We start from the raw sequence: 19,152 nt of genomic DNA on the forward strand, positions 1-19,152 counted from the left end.
GCTTTAATCTTTATGCACTCATTATCTTTCTCCCCTCCGTTAATTCTTTCAGACTTGAAAAAACGGTGTATGCAACTTTCCTCCCTTGGTTACCGTGCACAAGCTCCCAGGTGAGCGGAGTTATTCCTTTCTAGATCTGCCGCATCCCCGGATAAATGTAGTAATATCGTGGGGCCCACAATGCACGACGAATGCCAAAAGCCCGGTTTTGCACCGTTCCCATTCAGTAATGACCGTCGTTCCGCAAATGGTCCGAGTATCCGGCACGTTGTTTCCTGTTGTCTCGCCGAAACGACATATGGAATTTGCAAATAGTATATCAAAAATAAAATATTAATAAAATTGGGGTGCAACACGAGGACTTCCCAGGAGGTCACCCATCCTAGTACTACTCTCGCCCAAGCACGCTTAACTTCGGAGTTCTGATGGGATCCGGTGCATTAGTACTAGTATGATCGCACCCGTTTGCTTTTGTTCGCTTTAATCTTTATGCACTCATTATCTTGCTCCCCTCCGTTAATTCTTTCAGACTTGAAAAAACGGTGTATACAACTTTCCTCCCTTGGTTACCGTGCACAAGCTCCCAGGTGAGCGGAGTTATTCCTTTCTAGATCTGCCGCATCCCCGGATAAATGAAGTAATATCGTGGGGCCCACAATGCACGACGAATGCCAAAAGCCCGGTTTTGCACCGTTCCCATTCGGTAATGACAGTCGTTCCGCAAATGGTCCGAGTATCCGGCACGTTGTTTCCTGTTGTCTCGCCGAAACGACATATGGAATTTGCAAATAGTATATCAAAAATAAAATATTAATAAAATTGGGGTGCAACACGAGGACTTCCCAGGAGGTCACCCATCCTAGTACTACCCTCGCCAAAGCACGCTTAACTTCGGAGTTCTGATGGGATCCGGTGCATTAATGCTAGTATGATCGCACCCGTTTGCTTCTTGTTCGCTTTAATCTTTATGCACTCATTATCTTTCTCCCCTCCGTTAATTCTTTCAGACTTGAAAAAACGGTGTATACAATTTTCCTCCCTTGGTTACCGTGCACAAGCTCCCTGGTGAGCGGAGTTATTCCTTTCTAGATCTGCCGCATCCCCGGATAAATGTAGTAATATCGTGGGGCCCACAATGCACGACGAATGCCAAAAGCCCGGTTTTGCACCGTTCCCATTCAGTAATGACAGTCGTTCCGCAAATGGTCCGAGTATCCGGCACGTTATTTCCTGTTGTCTCGCCGAAACGACATATGGAATTTGCAAATTGTATATCAAAAATAAAATATTAATAAAATTGGGGTGCAACACGAGGACTTCCCAGGAGGTCACCCATCCTAGTACTACTCTCGCCCAAGCACGCTTAACTTCGGAGATCTGATGGGATCCGGTGCATTAGTGCTGGTATGATCGCACCCGTTTGCTTCTTGTTCGCTTTAATCTTTATGCACTCACTATCTTGCTCCCCTCCATTAATTCTTTCAGACTTGAAAAAACGGTGTATGCAACTTTCCTCCCTTGGTAACCGTGCACAAGCTCCCAGGTGAGCGGAGTTATTCCTTTCTAGATCTGTCGCTGCCCCGGATAAATGTAGTAATATCGTGGGGCCCACAATGCACTATGAATGCCAAAAGACCGGTTTTGCACCGTTCCCATTCAGTAATGACGGTCGTGCCGCAAATGGTCCGAGTATCCGGCACGTTGTTTCCAGTTGTCTCGCCGAAACGACATATGGAATTTGCAAATAGTATATCAAAAATAAAATATTAATAAAATTGGGGTGCAACATGAGGACTTCCCAGGAGGTCACCCATCCTAGTACTACTCTCGCCCAAGCACGCTTAACTTCGGAGTTCTGATGGGATCCGGTGCATTAGTGGAGTATGATCGCACCCGTTTTCTTCTTGTTCGCTTTAATCTTTATGCACTCACTATCTTGCTCCCCTCCGTTAATTCTTTCAGACTTGAAAAAACGGTGTATACAACTTTCCTCCCTTGGTTACCGTGCACAAGCTCCCAGGTGAGCGGAGTTATTCCTTTCTAGATCTGTCGCTTCCCCGGGTAAATGTAGTAATATCGTGGGGCCGACAATGCACTATGAATGCCAAAAGACCGGTTTTGCACCGTTCCCATTCAGTAATGACGGTCTTGCCGCAAATGGTCCGAGTATCCGGCACGTTGTTTCCAGTTGTCTCGCCGAAACGACATATGGAATTTGCCAATAGTATATCAAATATAAAATATTAATAAAATTGGGGTGCAACACGAGGACTTCCCAGGAGGTCACCCATCCTAGTACTACTCTCGCCCAAGCACGCTTAACTTCGGAGTTCTGATGGGATCCGGTGCATTAGTGCTGGTATGATCGCACCCGTTTGCTTCTTGTTCGCTTTAATCTTTATGCACTCACTATCTTGCTCCCCTCCATTAATTCTTTCAGACTTGAAAAACCGGTGTATGCAACTTTCCTCCCTTGGTAACCGTGCACAAGATCCCAGGTGAGCGGAGTTATTCCTTTCTAGATCTGTCGCTGCCCCGGGTAAATGTAGTAATATCGTGGGGCCGACAATGCACTATGAATGCCAAAAGACCGGTTTTGCACCGTTCCCATTCAGTAATGACGGTCTTGCCGCAAATGGTCCGAGTATCCGGCACGTTGTTTCCAGTTGTCTCGCCGAAACGACATACGGAATTTGCCAATAGTATATCAAATATAAAATATTAATAAAATTGGGGTGCAACACGAGGACTTCCCAGGAGGTCACCCATCCTAGTACTACTCTCGCCCAAGCACGCTTAACTTCGGAGTTCTGATGGGATCCGGTGCATTAGTGCTGGTATGATCGCACCCGTTTGCTTCTTGTTCGCTTTAATCTTTATGCACTCACTATCTTGCTCCCCTCCATTAATTCTTTCAGATTTGAAAAACCGGTGTATGCAACTTTCCTCCCTTGGTAACCGTGCACAAGATCCCAGGTGAGCGGAGTTATTCCTTTCTAGATCTGTCGCTGCCCCGGATAAATGTAGTAATATCGTGGGGCCGACAATGCACTATGAATGCCAAAGGACCGGTTTGCACCGTTCCCATTCAGTAATGACGGTCGTGCCGCAAATGGTCCGAGTATCCGGCACGTTGTTTCCAGTTGTCTCGCCGAAACGACATATGGAATTTGCAAATAGTATATCAAAAATAAAATATTAATAAAATTGGGGTGCAACATGAGGACTTCCCAGGAGGTCACCCATCCTAGTAGTACTCTCGCCCAAGCACGCTTAACTTCGGAGTTCTTATGGGATCCGGTGCATTAGTGCTGGTATGATCGCACACGTTTTCTTCTTGTTCGCTTTAATCTTTATGCACTCACTATCTTGCTCCCCTCCATTAATTCTTTCAGACTTGAAAAAACGGTGTATGCAACTTTCCTCCCTTGGTTACCGTGCACGAGCTCCAGGTGAGCGGTGTTATTCCTTTCTAGATCTGCCGCATCCTCGGATAAATGTAGTAATATCACGGGGCCCACAATGCACGACGAATGCCAAAAGCCCGGTTTTGCACCGTTCCCATTCAGTAATGACAGTCGTTCCGCAAATGGTCCGAGTATCCGGCACATTGTTTCCTGTTGTCTCGCCGAAACGACATATGGAATTTGCCAATAGTATATCAAAAATAAAATATTAATAAAATTGGGGTGCAACACGAGGACTTCCCAGGAGGTCACCCATCCTAGTACTACTCTCGCCCAAGCACGCTTAACTTCGGAGTTCTGATGGGATCCGGTGCATTAGTGCTGGTATGATCGCACCCGTTTGCTTCTTGTTCGCTTTAATCTTTATGCACTCACTATCTTGCTCCCCTCCATTAATTCTTTCAGATTTGAAAAACCGGTGTATGCAACTTTCCTCCCTTGGTAACCGTGCACAAGATCCCAGGTGAGCGGAGTTATTCCTTTCTAGATCTGTCGCTGCCCCGGGTAAATGTAGTAATATCGTGGGGCCGACAATGCACTATGAATGCCAAAAGACCGGTTTTGCACCGTTCCCATTCAGTAATGACGGTCTTGCCGCAAATGGTCCGAGTATCCGGCACGTTGTTTCCAGTTGTCTCGCCGAAACGACATATGGAATTTGCCAATAGTATATCAAATATAAAATATTAATAAAATTGGGGTGCAACACGAGGACTTCCCAGGAGGTCACCCATCCTAGTACTACTCTCGCCCAAGCACGCTTAATTTCGGAGTTCTGATGGGATCCGGTGCATTAGTGCTGGTATGATCGCACCCGTTTGCTTCTTGTTCGCTTTAATCTTTATGCACTCACTATCTTGCTCCCCTCCATTAATTCTTTCAGACTTGAAAAACCGGTGTATGCAACTTTCCTCCCTTGGTAACCGTGCACAAGATCCCAGGTGAGCGGAGTTATTCCTTTCTAGATCTGTCGCTGCCCCGGATAAATGTATTAATATCGTGGGGCCCACAATGCACTATGAATGCCAAAAGACCGGTTTTGCACCGTTCCCATTCAGTAATGACGGTCGTGCCGCAAATGGTCCGAGTATCCGGCACGTTGTTTCCTGTTGTCTCGCCGAAACGACATATGGAATTTGCAAATAGTATATCAAAAATAAAATATTACTAAAATTGGGGTGCAACACGAGGACTTCCCAGGAGGTCACCCATCCTAGTACTACTCTCGCCCAAGCACGCTTAACTTCGGAGTTCTGATGGGATCCGGTGCATTAGTACTAGTATGATCGCACCCGTTTGCTTTTGTTCGCTTTAATCTTTATGCACTCATTATCTTGCTCCCCTCCGTTAATTCTTTCAGACTTGAAAAAACGGTGTATACAACTTTCCTCCCTTGGTTACCGTGCACAAGCTCCCAGGTGAGCGGATTTATTCCTTTCTAGATCTGCCGCATCCCCGGATAAATGTAGTAATATCATGGGGCCCACAATGCACGACGAATGCCAAACGCCCTGTCTTGCACCGTTCCCATTCAGTAATGACGGTCGTTCCCCAAATGGTCCGAGTATCCGGCACGTTGTTTCCTGTTGTCTCGCCGAAACGACATATGGAATTTGCCAATAGTATATCAAATATAAAATATTAATAAAATTGGGGTGCAACACGAGGACTTCCCAGGAGGTCACCCATCCTAGTACTACTCTCGCCCAAGCACGCTTAACTTTGGAGTTCTGATGGGATCCGGTGCATTAGTGCTGGTATGATCGCACCCGTTTGCTTCTTGTTCGCTTTAATCTTTATGCACTCACTATCTTGCTCCCCTCCATTAATTCTTTCAGACTTGAAAAAACGGTGTATGCAACTTTCCTCCCTTGGTAACCGTGCACAAGCTCCCAGGTGAGCGGAGTTATTCCTTTCTAGATCTGTCGCTGCCCCGGATAAATGTAGTAATATCGTGGGGCCCACAATGCACTATGAATGCCAAAAGACCGGTTTTGCACCGTTCCCATTCAGTAATGACGGTCGTGCCGCAAATGGTCCGAGTATCCGGCACGTTGTTTCCAGTTGTCTCGCCGAAACGACATATGGAATTTGCAAATAGTATATCAAAAATAAAATATTAATAAAATTGGGGTGCAACATGAGGACTTCCCAGGAGGTCACCCATCCTAGTACTACTCTCGCCCAAGCACGCTTAACTTCGGAGTTCTGATGGGATCCGGTGCATTAGTGCTGGTATGATCGCACCCGTTTTCTTCTTGTTCGCTTTAATCTTTATGCACTCACTATCTTGCTCCCCTCCATTAATTCTTTCAGACTTGAAAAAACGGTGTATGCAACTTTCCTCCCTTGGTTACCGTGCACAAGCTCCCAGGTGAGCGGAGTTATTCCTTTCTAGATCTGCCGCATTCCCGGATAAATGTAGTAATATCGTGGGGCCCACAATGCACGACGAATGCCAAAAGCCCGGTTTTGCACCGTTCCCATTCAGTAATGACAGTCGTTCCGCAAATGGTCCGAGTATCCGGCACGTTGTTTCCTGTTGTCTCGCCGAAACGACATATAGAATTTGCAAATACTATATCAAAAATAAAATATTAATAAAATTGGGGTGCAACACGAGGACTTCCCAGGAGGTCACCCATCCTAGTACTACTCTCGCCCAAGCACGCTTAACTTCGGAGTTCTGATGGGATCCGGTGCATTAGTGCTAGTATGATCGCACCCGTTTGGTTCTTGTTCGCTTTAATCTTTATGCACTCATTATCTTGCTCCCCTCCGTTAATTCTTTCAGACTTGAAAAAACGGTGTATACAACTTTCCTCCCTGGGTTACCGTGCACAAGCTCCCAGGTGAGCGGAGTTATTCCTTTCTAGATCTGCCGCATCCCCGGATAAATGTAGTAATATCGTGGGGCCCACAATGCACGACGAATGCCAAAAGCCCGGTTTTGCACCGTTCCCATTCAGTAATGACCGTCGTTCCGCAAATGGTCCGAGTATCCGGCACGTTGTTTCCTGTTGTCTCGCCGAAACGACATATGGAATTTGCAAATAGTATATCAAAAATAAAATATTAATAAAATTGGGGTGCAACACGAGGACTTCCCAGGAGGTCACCCATCCTAGTACTACTCTCGCCCAAGCACGCTTAACTTCGGAGTTCTGATGGGATCCGGTGCATTAGTACTAGTATGATCGCACCCGTTTGCTTTTGTTCGCTTTAATCTTTATGCACTCATTATCTTGCTCCCCTCCGTTAATTCTTTCAGACTTGAAAAAACGGTGTATACAACTTTCCTCCCTTGGTTACCGTGCACAAGCTCCCAGGTGAGCGGAGTTATTCCTTTCTAGATCTGCCGCATCCCCGGATAAATGAAGTAATATCGTGGGGCCCACAATGCACGACGAATGCCAAAAGCCCGGTTTTGCACCGTTCCCATTCGGTAATGACAGTCGTTCCGCAAATGGTCCGAGTATCCGGCACGTTGTTTCCTGTTGTCTCGCCGAAACGACATATGGAATTTGCAAATAGTATATCAAAAATAAAATATTAATAAAATTGGGGTGCAACACGAGGACTTCCCAGGAGGTCACCCATCCTAGTACTACCCTCGCCAAAGCACGCTTAACTTCGGAGTTCTGATGGGATCCGGTGCATTAGTGCTAGTATGATCGCACCCGTTTGCTTCTTGTTCGCTTTAATCTTTATGCACTCATTATCTTTCTCCCCTCCGTTAATTCTTTCAGACTTGAAAAAACGGTGTATACAACTTTCCTCCCTTGGTTACCGTGCACAAGCTCCCAGGTGAGCGGAGTTATTCCTTTCTAGATCTGCCGCATCCCCGGATAAATGTAGTAATATCGTGGGGCCCACAATGCACGACGAATGCCAAAAGCCCGGTTTTGCACCGTTCCCATTCAGTAATGACAGTCGTTCCGCAAATGGTCCGAGTATCCGGCACGTTATTTCCTGTTGTCTCGCCGAAACGACATATGGAATTTGCAAATTGTATATCAAAAATAAAATATTAATAAAATTGGGGTGCAACACGAGGACTTCCCAGGAGGTCACCCATCCTAGTACTACTCTCGCCCAAGCACGCTTAACTTCGGAGATCTGATGGGATCCGGTGCATTAGTGCTGGTATGATCGCACCCGTTTGCTTCTTGTTCGCTTTAATCTTTATGCACTCACTATCTTGCTCCCCTCCATTAATTCTTTCAGACTTGAAAAAACGGTGTATGCAACTTTCCTCCCTTGGTAACCGTGCACAAGCTCCCAGGTGAGCGGAGTTATTCCTTTCTAGATCTGTCGCTGCCCCGGATAAATGTAGTAATATCGTGGGGCCCACAATGCACTATGAATGCCAAAAGACCGGTTTTGCACCGTTCCCATTCAGTAATGACGGTCGTGCCGCAAATGGTCCGAGTATCCGGCACGTTGTTTCCAGTTGTCTCGCCGAAACGACATATGGAATTTGCAAATAGTATATCAAAAATAAAATATTAATAAAATTGGGGTGCAACATGAGGACTTCCCAGGAGGTCACCCATCCTAGTACTACTCTCGCCCAAGCACGCTTAACTTCGGAGTTCTGATGGGATCCGGTGCATTAGTGCTGGTATGATCGCACCCGTTTTCTTCTTGTTCGCTTTAATCTTTATGCACTCACTATCTTGCTCCCCTCCATTAATTCTTTCAGACTTGAAAAAACGGTGTATGCAACTTTCCTCCCTTGGTTACCGTGCACAAGCTTCAGGTGAGCGGAGTTATTCCTTTCTAGATCTGCCGCATCCTCGGATAAATGTAGTAATATCACGGGGCCCACAATGCACGACGAATGCCAAAAGCCCGGTTTTGCACCGTTCCCATTCAGTAATGACAGTCGTTCCGCAAATGGTCCGAGTATCCGGCACGTTATTTCCTGTTGTCTCGCCGAAACGACATATGGAATTTGCAAATTGTATATCAAAAATAAAATATTAATAAAATTGGGGTGCAACACGAGGACTTCCCAGGAGGTCACCCATCCTAGTACTACTCTCGCCCAAGCACGCTTAACTTCGGAGATCTGATGGGATCCGGTGCATTAGTGCTGGTATGATCGCACCCGTTTGCTTCTTGTTCGCTTTAATCTTTATGCACTCACTATCTTGCTCCCCTCCATTAATTCTTTCAGATTTGAAAAACCGGTGTATGCAACTTTCCTCCCTTGGTAACCGTGCACAAGATCCCAGGTGAGCGGAGTTATTCCTTTCTAGATCTGTCGCTGCCCCGGGTAAATGTAGTAATATCGTGGGGCCGACAATGCACTATGAATGCCAAAAGACCGGTTTTGCACCGTTCCCATTCAGTAATGACGGTCTTGCCGCAAATGGTCCGAGTATCCGGCACGTTGTTTCCAGTTGTCTCGCCGAAACGACATACGGAATTTGCCAATAGTATATCAAATATAAAATATTAATAAAATTGGGGTGCAACACGAGGACTTCCCAGGAGGTCACCCATCCTAGTACTACTCTCGCCCAAGCACGCTTAACTTCGGAGTTCTGATGGGATCCGGTGCATTAGTGCTGGTATGATCGCACCCGTTTGCTTCTTGTTCGCTTTAATCTTTATGCACTCACTATCTTGCTCCCCTCCATTAATTCTTTCAGATTTGAAAAACCGGTGTATGCAACTTTCCTCCCTTGGTAACCGTGCACAAGATCCCAGGTTAGCGGAGTTATTCCTTTCTAGATCTGTCGCTGCCCCGGATAAATGTAGTAATATCGTGGGGCCGACAATGCACTATGAATGCCAAAAGACCGGTTTGCACCGTTCCCATTCAGTAATGACGGTCGTGCCGCAAATGGTCCGAGTATCCGGCACGTTGTTTCCAGTTGTCTCGCCGAAACGACATATGGAATTTGCAAATAGTTTATCAAAAATAAAATATTAATAAAATTGGGGTGCAACATGAGGACTTCCCAGGAGGTCACCCATCCTAGTACTACTCTCGCCCAAGCACGCTTAACTTCGGAGTTCTGATGGGATCCGGTGCATTAGTGCTGGTATGATCGCACACGTTTTCTTCTTGTTCGCTTTAATCTTTATGCACTCACTATCTTGCTCCCCTCCATTAATTCTTTCAGACTTGAAAAAACGGTGTATGCAACTTTCCTCCCTTGGTTACCGTGCACGAGCTTCAGGTGAGCGGTGTTATTCCTTTCTAGATCTGCCGCATCCTCGGATAAATGTAGTAATATCACGGGGCCCACAATGCACGACGAATGCCAAAAGCCCGGTTTTGCACCGTTCCCATTCAGTAATGACAGTCGTTCCGCAAATGGTCCGAGTATCCGGCACGTTATTTCCTGTTGTCTCGCCGAAACGACATATGGAATTTGCAAATTGTATATCAAAAATAAAATATTAATAAAATTGGGGTGCAACACGAGGACTTCCCAGGAGGTCACCCATCCTAGTACTACTCTCGCCCAAGCACGCTTAACTTCGGAGATCTGATGGGATCCGGTGCATTAGTGCTGGTATGATCGCACCCGTTTGCTTCTTGTTCGCTTTAATCTTTATGCACTCACTATCTTGCTCCCCTCCATTAATTCTTTCAGACTTGAAAAACCGGTGTATGCAACTTTCCTCCCTTGGTAACCGTGCACAAGATCCCAGGTGAGCGGAGTTATTCCTTTCTAGATCTGTCGCTGCCCCGGGTAAATGTAGTAATATCGTGGGGCCGACAATGCACTATGAATGCCAAAAGACCGGTTTTGCACCGTTCCCATTCAGTAATGACGGTCTTGCCGCAAATGGTCCGAGTATCCGGCACGTTGTTTCCAGTTGTCTCGCCGAAACGACATACGGAATTTGCCAATAGTATATCAAATATAAAATATTAATAAAATTGGGGTGCAACACGAGGACTTCCCAGGAGGTCACCCATCCTAGTACTACTCTCGCCCAAGCACGCTTAACTTCGGAGTTCTGATGGGATCCGGTGCATTAGTGCTGGTATGATCGCACCCGTTTGCTTCTTGTTCGCTTTAATCTTTATGCACTCACTATCTTGCTCCCCTCCATTAATTCTTTCAGATTTGAAAAACCGGTGTATGCAACTTTCCTCCCTTGGTAACCGTGCACAAGATCCCAGGTTAGCGGAGTTATTCCTTTCTAGATCTGTCGCTGCCCCGGATAAATGTAGTAATATCGTGGGGCCGACAATGCACTATGAATGCCAAAAGACCGGTTTGCACCGTTCCCATTCAGTAATGACGGTCGTGCCGCAAATGGTCCGAGTATCCGGCACGTTGTTTCCAGTTGTCTCGCCGAAACGACATATGGAATTTGCAAATAGTATATCAAAAATAAAATATTAATAATATTGGGGTGCAACATGAGGACTTCCCAGGAGGTCACCCATCCTAGTACTACTCTCGCCCAAGCACGCTTAACTTCGGAGTTCTGATGGGATCCGGTGCATTAGTGCTGGTATGATCGCACACGTTTTCTTCTTGTTCGCTTTAATCTTTATGCACTCACTATCTTGCTCCCCTCCATTAATTCTTTCAGACTTGAAAAAACGGTGTATGCAACTTTCCTCCCTTGGTTACCGTGCACGAGCTTCAGGTGAGCGGTGTTATTCCTTTCTAGATCTGCCGCATCCTCGGATAAATGTAGTAATATCACGGGGCCCACAATGCACGACGAATGCCAAAAGCCCGGTTTTGCACCGTTCCCATTCAGTAATGACAGTCGTTCCGCAAATGGTCCGAGTATCCGGCACATTGTTTCCTGTTGTCTCGCCGAAACGACATATGGAATTTGCCAATAGTATATCAAAAATAAAATATTAATAAAATTGGGGTGCAACACGAGGACTTCCCAGGAGGTCACCCATCCTAGTACTACTCTCGCCCAAGCACGCTTAACTTCGGAGTTCTGATGGGATCCGGTGCATTAGTGCTGGTATGATCGCACCCGTTTGCTTCTTGTTCGCTTTAATCTTTATGCACTCACTATCTTGCTCCCCTCCATTAATTCTTTCAGATTTGAAAAACCGGTGTATGCAACTTTCCTCCCTTGGTAACCGTGCACAAGATCCCAGGTGAGCGGAGTTATTCCTTTCTAGATCTGTCGCTGCCCCGGATAAATGTTTTAATATCGTGGGGCCCACAATGCACTACGAATGCCAAAAGACCGGTTTTGCACCGTTCCCATTCAGTAATGACGGTCGTGCCGCAAATGGTCCGAGTATCCGGCACGTTGTTTCCAGTTGTCTCGCCGAAACGACATATGGAATTTGCAAATAGTATATCAAAAATAAAATATTACTAAAATTGGGGTGCAACACGAGGACTTCCCAGGAGGTCACCCATCCTAGTACTACTCTCGCCCAAGCACGCTTAACTTCGGAGTTCTGATGGGATCCGGTGCATTAGTACTAGTATGATCGCACCCGTTTGCTTTTGTTCGCTTTAATCTTTATGCACTCATTATCTTGCTCCCCTCCGTTAATTCTTTCAGACTTGAAAAAACGGTGTATACAACTTTCCTCCCTTGGTTACCGTGCACAAGCTCCCAGGTGAGCGGATTTATTCCTTTCTAGATCTGCCGCATCCCCGGATAAATGTAGTAATATCATGGGGCCCACAATGCACGACGAATGCCAAACGCCCTGTCTTGCACCGTTCCCATTCAGTAATGACGGTCGTTCCCCAAATGGTCCGAGTATCCGGCACGTTGTTTCCTGTTGTCTCGCCGAAACGACATATGGAATTTGCCAATAGTATATCAAATATAAAATATTAATAAAATTGGGGTGCAACACGAGGACTTCCCAGGAGGTCACCCATCCTAGTACTACTCTCGCCCAAGCACGCTTAACTTTGGAGTTCTGATGGGATCTGGTGCATTAGTGCTGGTATGAACGCCCTGTCTTGCACCGTTCCCATTCAGTAATGACGGTCGTTCCCCAAATGGTCCGAGTATCCGGCACGTTGTTTCCTGTTGTCTCGCCGAAACGACATATGGAATTTGCCAATAGTATATCAAATATAAAATATTAATAAAATTGGGGTGCAACACGAGGACTTCCCAGGAGGTCACCCATCCTAGTACTACTCTCGCCCAAGCACGCTTAACTTCGGAGTTCTGATGGGATCTGGTGCATTAGTGCAGGTATGATCGCACCCGTTTGCTTCTTGTTCGCTTTAATCTTTATGCACTCACTATCTTGCTCCCCTCCATTAATTCTTTCAGACTTGAAAAAACGGTGTATGCAACTTTCCTCCCTTGGTAACCGTGCACAAGCTCCCAGGTGAGCGGAGTTATTCCTTTCTAGATCTGTCGCTGCCCCGGATAAATGTAGTAATATCGTGGGGCCCACAATGCACTATGAATGCCAAAAGACCGGTTTTGCACCGTTCCCATTCAGTAATGACGGTCGTGCCGCAAATGGTCCGAGTATCCGGCACGTTGTTTCCAGTTGTCTCGCCGAAACGACATATGGAATTTGCAAATAGTATATCAAAAATAAAATATTAATAAAATTGGGGTGCAACATGAGGACTTCCCAGGAGGTCACCCATCCTAGTACTACTCTCGCCCAAGCACGCTTAAATTCGGAGTTCTGATGGGATCCGGTGCATTAGTGCTGGTATGATCGCACCCGTTTTCTTCTTGTTCGCTTTAATCTTTATGCACTCACTATCTTGCTCCCCTCCATTAATTATTTCAGATTTGAAAAAACGGTGTATGCAACTTTCCTCCCTTGGTTACCGTGCACAAGCTCCCAGGTGAGCGGAGTTATTCCTTTCTAGATCTGCCGCATTCCCGGATAAATGTAGTAATATCGTGGGGCCCACAATGCACGACGAATGCCAAAAGCCCGGTTTTGCACCGTTCCCATTCAGTAATGACAGTCGTTCCGCAAATGGTCCGAGTATCCGGCACGTTGTTTCCTGTTGTCTCGCCGAAACGACATATAGAATTTGCAAATACTATATCAAAAATAAAATATTAATAAAATTGGGGTGCAACACGAGGACTTCCCAGGAGGTCACCCATCCTAGTACTACTCTCGCCCAAGCACGCTTAACTTCGGAGTTCTGATGGGATCCGGTGCATTAGTGCTAGTATGATCGCACCCGTTTGGTTCTTGTTCGCTTTAATCTTTATGCACTCATTATCTTGCTCCCCTCCGTTAATTCTTTCAGACTTGAAAAAACGGTGTATACAACTTTCCTCCCTGGGTTACCGTGCACAAGCTCCCAGGTGAGCGGAGTTATTCCTTTCTAGATCTGCCGCATCCCCGGATAAATGTAGTAATATCGTGGGGCCCACAATGCACGACGAATGCCAAAAGCCCGGTTTTGCACCGTTCCCATTCAGTAATGACCGTCGTTCCGCAAATGGTCCGAGTATCCGGCACGTTGTTTCCTGTTGTCTCGCCGAAACGACATATGGAATTTGCAAATAGTATATCAAAAATAAAATATTAATAAAATTGGGGTGCAACACGAGGACTTCCCAGGAGGTCACCCATCCTAGTACTACTCTCGCCCAAGCATGCTTAACTTCGGAGTTCTGATGGGATCCGGTGCATTAGTACTAGTATGATCGCACCCGTTTGCTTTTGTTCGCTTTAATCTTTATGCACTCATTATCTTGCTCCCCTCCGTTAATTCTTTCAGACTTGAAAAAACGGTGTATACAACTTTCCTCCCTTGGTTACCGTGCACAAGCTCCCAGGTGAGCGGAGTTATTCCTTTCTAGATCTGCCGCATCCCCGGATAAATGTAGTAATATCGTGGGGCCCACAATGCACGACGAATGCCAAAAGCCCGGTTTTGCACCGTTCCCATTCAGTAATGACAGTCGTTCCGCAAATGGTCCGAGTATCCGGCACGTTATTTCCTGTTGTCTCGCCGAAACGACATATGGAATTTGCAAATTGTATATCAAAAATAAAATATTAATAAAATTGGGGTGCAACACGAGGACTTCCCAGGAGGTCACCCATCCTAGTACTACTCTCGCCCAAGCACGCTTAACTTCGGAGATCTGATGGGATCCGGTGCATTAGTGCTGGTATGATCGCACCCGTTTGCTTCTTGTTCGCTTTAATCTTTATGCACTCACTATCTTGCTCCCCTCCATTAATTCTTTCAGACTTGAAAAAACGGTGTATGCAACTTTCCTCCCTTGGTAACCGTGCACAAGCTCCCAGGTGAGCGGAGTTATTCCTTTCTAGATCTGTCGCTGCCCCGGATAAATGTAGTAATATCGTGGGGCCCACAATGCACTATGAATGCCAAAAGACCGGTTTTGCACCGTTCCCATTCAGTAATGACGGTCGTGCCGCAAATGGTCCGAGTATCCGGCACGTTGTTTCCAGTTGTCTCGCCGAAACGACATATGGAATTTGCAAATAGTATATCAAAAATAAAATATTAATAAAATTGGGGTGCAACATGAGGACTTCCCAGGAGGTCACCCATCCTAGTACTACTCTCGCCCAAGCACGCTTAACTTCGGAGTTCTGATGGGATCCGGTGCATTAGTGGGTATGATCGCACCCGTTTTCTTCTTGTTCGCTTTAATCTTTATGCACTCATTATCTTGCTCCCCTCCGTTAATTCTTTCAGACTTGAAAAAACGGTGTATACAACTTTCCTCCCTTGGTTACCGTGCACAAGCTCCCAGGTGAGCGGAGTTATTCCTTTCTAGATCTGTCGCTGCCCCGGGTAAATGTAGTAATATCGTGGGGCCGACAATGCACTATGAATGCCAAAAGACCGGTTTTGCACCGTTCCCATTCAGTAATGACGGTCTTGCCGCAAATGGTCCGAGTATCCGGCACGTTGTTTCCAGTTGTCTCGCCGAAACGACATATGGAATTTGCCAATAGTATATCAAATATAAAATATTAATAAAATTGGGGTGCAACACGAGGACTTCCCAGGAGGTCACCCATCCTAGTACTACTCTCGCCCAAGCACGCTTAACTTCGGAGTTCTGATGGGATCCGGTGCATTAGTGCTGGTATGATCGCACCCGTTTGCTTCTTGTTCGCTTTAATCTTTATGCACTCACTATCTTGCTCCCCTCCATTAATTCTTTCAGATTTGAAAAACCGGTGTATGCAACTTTCCTCCCTTGGTAACCGTGCACAAGATCCCAGGTGAGCGGAGTTATTCCTTTCTACATCTGTCGCTGCCCCGGGTAAATGTAGTAATATCGTGGGGCCGACAATGCACTATGAATGCCAAAAGACCGGTTTTGCACCGTTCCCATTCAGTAATGACGGTCTTGCCGCAAATGGTCCGAGTATCCGGCACGTTGTTTCCAGTTGTCTCGCCGAAACGACATACGGAATTTGCCAATAGTATATCAAATATAAAATATTAATAAAATTGGGGTGCAACACGAGGACTTCCCAGGAGGTCACCCATCCTAGTACTACTCTCGCCCAAGCACGCTTAACTTCGGAGTTCTGATGGGATCCGGTGCATTAGTGCTGGTATGATCGCACCCGTTTGCTTCTTGTTCGCTTTAATCTTTATGCACTCACTATCTTGCTCCCCTCCATTAATTCTTTCAGACTTGAAAAACCGGTGTATGCAACTTTCCTCCCTTGGTAACCGTGCACAAGATCCCAGGTGAGCGGAGTTATTCCTTTCTAGATCTGTCGCTGCCCCGGATAAATGTAGTAATATCGTGGGGCCGACAATGCACTATGAATGCCAAAAGACCGGTTTGCACCGTTCCCATTCAGTAATGACGGTCGTGCCGCAAATGGTCCGAGTATCCGGCACGTTGTTTCCAGTTGTCTCGCCGAAACGACATATGGAATTTGCAAATAGTATATCAAAAATAAAATATTAATAAAATTGGGGTGCAACATGAGGACTTCCCAGGAGGTCACCCATCCTAGTACTACTCTCGCCCAAGCACGCTTAAATTCGGAGTTCTGATGGGATCCGGTGCATTAGTGCTGGTATGATCGCACCCGTTTTCTTCTTGTTCGCTTTAATCTTTATGCACTCACTATCTTGCTCCCCTCCATTAATTATTTCAGATTTGAAAAAACGGTGTATGCAACTTTCCTCCCTTGGTTACCGTGCACAAGCTCCCAGGTGAGCGGAGTTATTCCTTTCTAGATCTGCCGCATTCCCGGATAAATGTAGTAATATCGTGGGGCCCACAATGCACGACGAATGCCAAAAGCCCGGTTTTGCACCGTTCCCATTCAGTAATGACAGTCGTTCCGCAAATGGTCCGAGTATCCGGCACGTTGTTTCCTGTTGTCTCGCCGAAACGACATATAGAATTTGCAAATACTATATCAAAAATAAAATATTAATAAAATTGGGGTGCAACACGAGGACTTCCCAGGAGGTCACCCATCCTAGTACTACTCTCGCCCAAGCACGCTTAACTTCGGAGTTCTGATGGGATCCGGTGCATTAGTGCTAGTATGATCGCACCCGTTTGGTTCTTGTTCGCTTTAATCTTTATGCACTCATTATCTTGCTCCCCTCCGTTAATTCTTTCAGACTTGAAAAAACGGTGTATACAACTTTCCTCCCTGGGTTACCGTGCACAAGCTCCCAGGTGAGCGGAGTTATTCCTTTCTAGATCTGCCGCATCCCCGGATAAATGTAGTAATATCGTGGGGCCCACAATGCACGACGAATGCCAAAAGCCCGGTTTTGCACCGTTCCCATTCAGTAATGACCGTCGTTCCGCAAATGGTCCGAGTATCCGGCACGTTGTTTCCTGTTGTCTCGCCGAAACGACATATGGAATTTGCAAATAGTATATCAAAAATAAAATATTAATAAAATTGGGGTGCAACACGAGGACTTCCCAGGAGGTCACCCATCCTAGTACTACTCTCGCCCAAGCACGCTTAACTTCGGAGTTCTGATGGGATCCGGTGCATTAGTACTAGTATGATCGCACCCGTTTGCTTTTGTTCGCTTTAATCTTTATGCACTCATTATCTTGCTCCCCTCCGTTAATTCTTTCAGACTTGAAAAAACGGTGTATACAACTTTCCTCCCTTGGTTACCGTGCACAAGCTCCCAGGTGAGCGGAGTTATTCCTTTCTAGATCTGCCGCATCCCCGGATAAATGAAGTAATATCGTGGGGCCCACAATGCACGACGAATGCCAAAAGCCCGGTTTTGCACCGTTCCCATTCGGTAATGACAGTCGTTCCGCAAATGGTCCGAGTATCCGGCACGTTGTTTCCTGTTGTCTCGCCGAAACGACATATGGAATTTGCAAATAGTATATCAAAAATAAAATATTAATAAAATTGGGGTGCAACACGAGGACTTCCCAGGAGGTCACCCATCCTAGTACTACCCTCGCCAAAGCACGCTTAACTTCGGAGTTCTGATGGGATCCGGTGCATTAGTGCTAGTATGATCGCACCCGTTTGCTTCTTGTTCGCTTTAATCTTTATGCACTCATTATCTTTCTCCCCTCCGTTAATTCTTTCAGACTTGAAAAAACGGTGTATACAATTTTCCTCCCTTGGTTACCGTGCACAAGCTCCCAGGTGAGCGGAGTTATTCCTTTCTAGATCTGCCGCATCCCCGGATAAATGTAGTAATATCGTGGGGCCCACAATGCACGACGAATGCCAAAAGCCCGGTTTTGCACCGTTCCCATTCAGTAATGACAGTCGTTCCGCAAATGGTCCGAGTATCCGGCACGTTATTTCCTGTTGTCTCGCCGAAACGACATATGGAATTTGCAAATTGTATATCAAAAATAAAATATTAATAAAATTGGGGTGCAACACGAGGACTTCCCAGGAGGTCACCCATCCTAGTACTACTCTCGCCCAAGCACGCTTAACTTCGGAGATCTGATGGGATCCGGTGCATTAGTGCTGGTATGATCGCACCCGTTTGCTTCTTGTTCGCTTTAATCTTTATGCACTCACTATCTTGCTCCCCTCCATTAATTCTTTCAGACTTGAAAAAACGGTGTATGCAACTTTCCTCCCTTGGTAACCGTGCACAAGCTCCCAGGTGAGCGGAGTTATTCCTTTCTAGATCTGTCGCTGCCCCGGATAAATGTAGTAATATCGTGGGGCCCACAATGCACTATGAATGCCAAAAGACCGGTTTTGCACCGTTCCCATTCAGTAATGACGGTCGTGCCGCAAATGGTCCGAGTATCCGGCACGTTGTTTCCAGTTGTCTCGCCGAAACGACATATGGAATTTGCAAATAGTATATCAAAAATAAAATATTAATAAAATTGGGGTGCAACATGAGGACTTCCCAGGAGGTCACCCATCCTAGTACTACTCTCGCCCAAGCACGCTTAACTTCGGAGTTCTGATGGGATCCGGTGCATTAGTGGGTATGATCGCACCCGTTTTCTTCTTGTTCGCTTTAATCTTTATGCACTCACTATCTTGCTCCCCTCCGTTAATTCTTTCAGACTTGAAAAAACGGTGTATACAACTTTCCTCCCTTGGTTACCGTGCACAAGCTCCCAGGTGAGCGGAGTTATTCCTTTCTAGATCTGTCGCTGCCCCGGGTAAATGTAGTAATATCGTGGGGCCGACAATGCACTACGAATGCCAAAAGACCGGTTTTGCACCGTTCCCATTCAGTAATGACGGTCTTGCCGCAAATGGTCCGAGTATCCGGCACGTTGT

The 19,152-nt window shown here is 46.2% G+C and overlaps 35 non-coding genes and 5 pseudogenes across 35 annotated transcripts; all 40 read right to left on the reverse strand.

Annotated features, from left to right (window-relative positions):
• Nucleotides 1-344: 344 nt before the first annotated feature.
• Nucleotides 345-463, reverse strand: LOC148858764 (5S ribosomal RNA). Its single transcript, XR_016096300.1, has one exon. It is a non-coding gene; the product is annotated as a 5S ribosomal RNA (ribosomal RNA).
• Nucleotides 464-821: 358 nt separating this feature from the next.
• LOC148858765 (5S ribosomal RNA) lies at nt 822-940 on the reverse strand. The gene has a single exon (XR_016096256.1). It is a non-coding gene; the product is annotated as a 5S ribosomal RNA (ribosomal RNA).
• A 359-nt stretch (nt 941-1,299) lies between these two features.
• LOC148858766 (5S ribosomal RNA) lies at nt 1,300-1,418 on the reverse strand. The gene has a single exon (XR_016095677.1). It is a non-coding gene; the product is annotated as a 5S ribosomal RNA (ribosomal RNA).
• Nucleotides 1,419-1,777: 359 nt separating this feature from the next.
• On the reverse strand, nt 1,778-1,895 carry LOC148858767 (5S ribosomal RNA; annotated as a pseudogene).
• Nucleotides 1,896-2,254: 359 nt separating this feature from the next.
• LOC148858768 (5S ribosomal RNA) lies at nt 2,255-2,373 on the reverse strand. Its single transcript, XR_016096662.1, has one exon. It is a non-coding gene; the product is annotated as a 5S ribosomal RNA (ribosomal RNA).
• A 359-nt stretch (nt 2,374-2,732) lies between these two features.
• Nucleotides 2,733-2,851, reverse strand: LOC148858769 (5S ribosomal RNA). Its single transcript, XR_016096674.1, has one exon. It is a non-coding gene; the product is annotated as a 5S ribosomal RNA (ribosomal RNA).
• Nucleotides 2,852-3,209: 358 nt separating this feature from the next.
• LOC148858770 (5S ribosomal RNA) lies at nt 3,210-3,328 on the reverse strand (annotated as a pseudogene).
• Nucleotides 3,329-3,686: 358 nt separating this feature from the next.
• Nucleotides 3,687-3,805, reverse strand: LOC148858771 (5S ribosomal RNA). The gene has a single exon (XR_016096686.1). It is a non-coding gene; the product is annotated as a 5S ribosomal RNA (ribosomal RNA).
• A 359-nt stretch (nt 3,806-4,164) lies between these two features.
• Nucleotides 4,165-4,283, reverse strand: LOC148858772 (5S ribosomal RNA). Its single transcript, XR_016096320.1, has one exon. It is a non-coding gene; the product is annotated as a 5S ribosomal RNA (ribosomal RNA).
• Nucleotides 4,284-4,642: 359 nt separating this feature from the next.
• Nucleotides 4,643-4,761, reverse strand: LOC148858773 (5S ribosomal RNA). Its single transcript, XR_016096301.1, has one exon. It is a non-coding gene; the product is annotated as a 5S ribosomal RNA (ribosomal RNA).
• Nucleotides 4,762-5,119: 358 nt separating this feature from the next.
• Nucleotides 5,120-5,238, reverse strand: LOC148858774 (5S ribosomal RNA). Its single transcript, XR_016096230.1, has one exon. It is a non-coding gene; the product is annotated as a 5S ribosomal RNA (ribosomal RNA).
• Nucleotides 5,239-5,597: 359 nt separating this feature from the next.
• Nucleotides 5,598-5,716, reverse strand: LOC148858775 (5S ribosomal RNA). Its single transcript, XR_016096475.1, has one exon. It is a non-coding gene; the product is annotated as a 5S ribosomal RNA (ribosomal RNA).
• A 359-nt stretch (nt 5,717-6,075) lies between these two features.
• On the reverse strand, nt 6,076-6,194 carry LOC148858776 (5S ribosomal RNA). The gene has a single exon (XR_016095804.1). It is a non-coding gene; the product is annotated as a 5S ribosomal RNA (ribosomal RNA).
• Nucleotides 6,195-6,553: 359 nt separating this feature from the next.
• On the reverse strand, nt 6,554-6,672 carry LOC148858777 (5S ribosomal RNA). The gene has a single exon (XR_016096302.1). It is a non-coding gene; the product is annotated as a 5S ribosomal RNA (ribosomal RNA).
• A 358-nt stretch (nt 6,673-7,030) lies between these two features.
• On the reverse strand, nt 7,031-7,149 carry LOC148858778 (5S ribosomal RNA). The gene has a single exon (XR_016096023.1). It is a non-coding gene; the product is annotated as a 5S ribosomal RNA (ribosomal RNA).
• Nucleotides 7,150-7,508: 359 nt separating this feature from the next.
• LOC148858779 (5S ribosomal RNA) lies at nt 7,509-7,627 on the reverse strand. Its single transcript, XR_016095678.1, has one exon. It is a non-coding gene; the product is annotated as a 5S ribosomal RNA (ribosomal RNA).
• Nucleotides 7,628-7,986: 359 nt separating this feature from the next.
• Nucleotides 7,987-8,105, reverse strand: LOC148858780 (5S ribosomal RNA). Its single transcript, XR_016096476.1, has one exon. It is a non-coding gene; the product is annotated as a 5S ribosomal RNA (ribosomal RNA).
• Nucleotides 8,106-8,463: 358 nt separating this feature from the next.
• On the reverse strand, nt 8,464-8,582 carry LOC148858781 (5S ribosomal RNA). The gene has a single exon (XR_016095679.1). It is a non-coding gene; the product is annotated as a 5S ribosomal RNA (ribosomal RNA).
• A 359-nt stretch (nt 8,583-8,941) lies between these two features.
• On the reverse strand, nt 8,942-9,060 carry LOC148858782 (5S ribosomal RNA). Its single transcript, XR_016096698.1, has one exon. It is a non-coding gene; the product is annotated as a 5S ribosomal RNA (ribosomal RNA).
• A 358-nt stretch (nt 9,061-9,418) lies between these two features.
• LOC148858783 (5S ribosomal RNA) lies at nt 9,419-9,537 on the reverse strand. Its single transcript, XR_016097052.1, has one exon. It is a non-coding gene; the product is annotated as a 5S ribosomal RNA (ribosomal RNA).
• Nucleotides 9,538-9,895: 358 nt separating this feature from the next.
• LOC148858784 (5S ribosomal RNA) lies at nt 9,896-10,014 on the reverse strand. Its single transcript, XR_016095680.1, has one exon. It is a non-coding gene; the product is annotated as a 5S ribosomal RNA (ribosomal RNA).
• A 359-nt stretch (nt 10,015-10,373) lies between these two features.
• On the reverse strand, nt 10,374-10,492 carry LOC148858785 (5S ribosomal RNA). The gene has a single exon (XR_016096710.1). It is a non-coding gene; the product is annotated as a 5S ribosomal RNA (ribosomal RNA).
• A 358-nt stretch (nt 10,493-10,850) lies between these two features.
• On the reverse strand, nt 10,851-10,969 carry LOC148858786 (5S ribosomal RNA). The gene has a single exon (XR_016097053.1). It is a non-coding gene; the product is annotated as a 5S ribosomal RNA (ribosomal RNA).
• A 358-nt stretch (nt 10,970-11,327) lies between these two features.
• Nucleotides 11,328-11,446, reverse strand: LOC148858787 (5S ribosomal RNA). Its single transcript, XR_016096723.1, has one exon. It is a non-coding gene; the product is annotated as a 5S ribosomal RNA (ribosomal RNA).
• Nucleotides 11,447-11,805: 359 nt separating this feature from the next.
• LOC148858788 (5S ribosomal RNA) lies at nt 11,806-11,924 on the reverse strand. Its single transcript, XR_016096303.1, has one exon. It is a non-coding gene; the product is annotated as a 5S ribosomal RNA (ribosomal RNA).
• A 358-nt stretch (nt 11,925-12,282) lies between these two features.
• On the reverse strand, nt 12,283-12,401 carry LOC148858789 (5S ribosomal RNA; annotated as a pseudogene).
• Nucleotides 12,402-12,539: 138 nt separating this feature from the next.
• On the reverse strand, nt 12,540-12,658 carry LOC148858790 (5S ribosomal RNA). Its single transcript, XR_016096429.1, has one exon. It is a non-coding gene; the product is annotated as a 5S ribosomal RNA (ribosomal RNA).
• Nucleotides 12,659-13,017: 359 nt separating this feature from the next.
• Nucleotides 13,018-13,136, reverse strand: LOC148858791 (5S ribosomal RNA). The gene has a single exon (XR_016097425.1). It is a non-coding gene; the product is annotated as a 5S ribosomal RNA (ribosomal RNA).
• Nucleotides 13,137-13,495: 359 nt separating this feature from the next.
• On the reverse strand, nt 13,496-13,614 carry LOC148858792 (5S ribosomal RNA). The gene has a single exon (XR_016095805.1). It is a non-coding gene; the product is annotated as a 5S ribosomal RNA (ribosomal RNA).
• Nucleotides 13,615-13,973: 359 nt separating this feature from the next.
• LOC148858793 (5S ribosomal RNA) lies at nt 13,974-14,092 on the reverse strand. The gene has a single exon (XR_016097098.1). It is a non-coding gene; the product is annotated as a 5S ribosomal RNA (ribosomal RNA).
• Nucleotides 14,093-14,450: 358 nt separating this feature from the next.
• On the reverse strand, nt 14,451-14,569 carry LOC148858794 (5S ribosomal RNA). The gene has a single exon (XR_016095681.1). It is a non-coding gene; the product is annotated as a 5S ribosomal RNA (ribosomal RNA).
• Nucleotides 14,570-14,928: 359 nt separating this feature from the next.
• Nucleotides 14,929-15,045, reverse strand: LOC148858795 (5S ribosomal RNA; annotated as a pseudogene).
• Nucleotides 15,046-15,404: 359 nt separating this feature from the next.
• On the reverse strand, nt 15,405-15,523 carry LOC148858796 (5S ribosomal RNA). Its single transcript, XR_016096735.1, has one exon. It is a non-coding gene; the product is annotated as a 5S ribosomal RNA (ribosomal RNA).
• Nucleotides 15,524-15,882: 359 nt separating this feature from the next.
• Nucleotides 15,883-16,001, reverse strand: LOC148858797 (5S ribosomal RNA). The gene has a single exon (XR_016096747.1). It is a non-coding gene; the product is annotated as a 5S ribosomal RNA (ribosomal RNA).
• Nucleotides 16,002-16,359: 358 nt separating this feature from the next.
• Nucleotides 16,360-16,478, reverse strand: LOC148858798 (5S ribosomal RNA). The gene has a single exon (XR_016097426.1). It is a non-coding gene; the product is annotated as a 5S ribosomal RNA (ribosomal RNA).
• A 359-nt stretch (nt 16,479-16,837) lies between these two features.
• Nucleotides 16,838-16,956, reverse strand: LOC148858799 (5S ribosomal RNA). Its single transcript, XR_016095806.1, has one exon. It is a non-coding gene; the product is annotated as a 5S ribosomal RNA (ribosomal RNA).
• Nucleotides 16,957-17,315: 359 nt separating this feature from the next.
• Nucleotides 17,316-17,434, reverse strand: LOC148858800 (5S ribosomal RNA). Its single transcript, XR_016096305.1, has one exon. It is a non-coding gene; the product is annotated as a 5S ribosomal RNA (ribosomal RNA).
• Nucleotides 17,435-17,792: 358 nt separating this feature from the next.
• Nucleotides 17,793-17,911, reverse strand: LOC148858801 (5S ribosomal RNA). The gene has a single exon (XR_016096024.1). It is a non-coding gene; the product is annotated as a 5S ribosomal RNA (ribosomal RNA).
• A 359-nt stretch (nt 17,912-18,270) lies between these two features.
• On the reverse strand, nt 18,271-18,389 carry LOC148858802 (5S ribosomal RNA). Its single transcript, XR_016095682.1, has one exon. It is a non-coding gene; the product is annotated as a 5S ribosomal RNA (ribosomal RNA).
• Nucleotides 18,390-18,748: 359 nt separating this feature from the next.
• On the reverse strand, nt 18,749-18,865 carry LOC148858803 (5S ribosomal RNA; annotated as a pseudogene).
• Nucleotides 18,866-19,152: the final 287 nt, after the last annotated feature.

The sequence above is a fragment of the Nelumbo lutea genome, chromosome 4, assembly GCF_056320005.1.
Source record: "Nelumbo lutea isolate HS-2025 chromosome 4, American lotus-T2T, whole genome shotgun sequence".
Lineage (NCBI taxonomy): Eukaryota > Viridiplantae > Streptophyta > Magnoliopsida > Proteales > Nelumbonaceae > Nelumbo > Nelumbo lutea.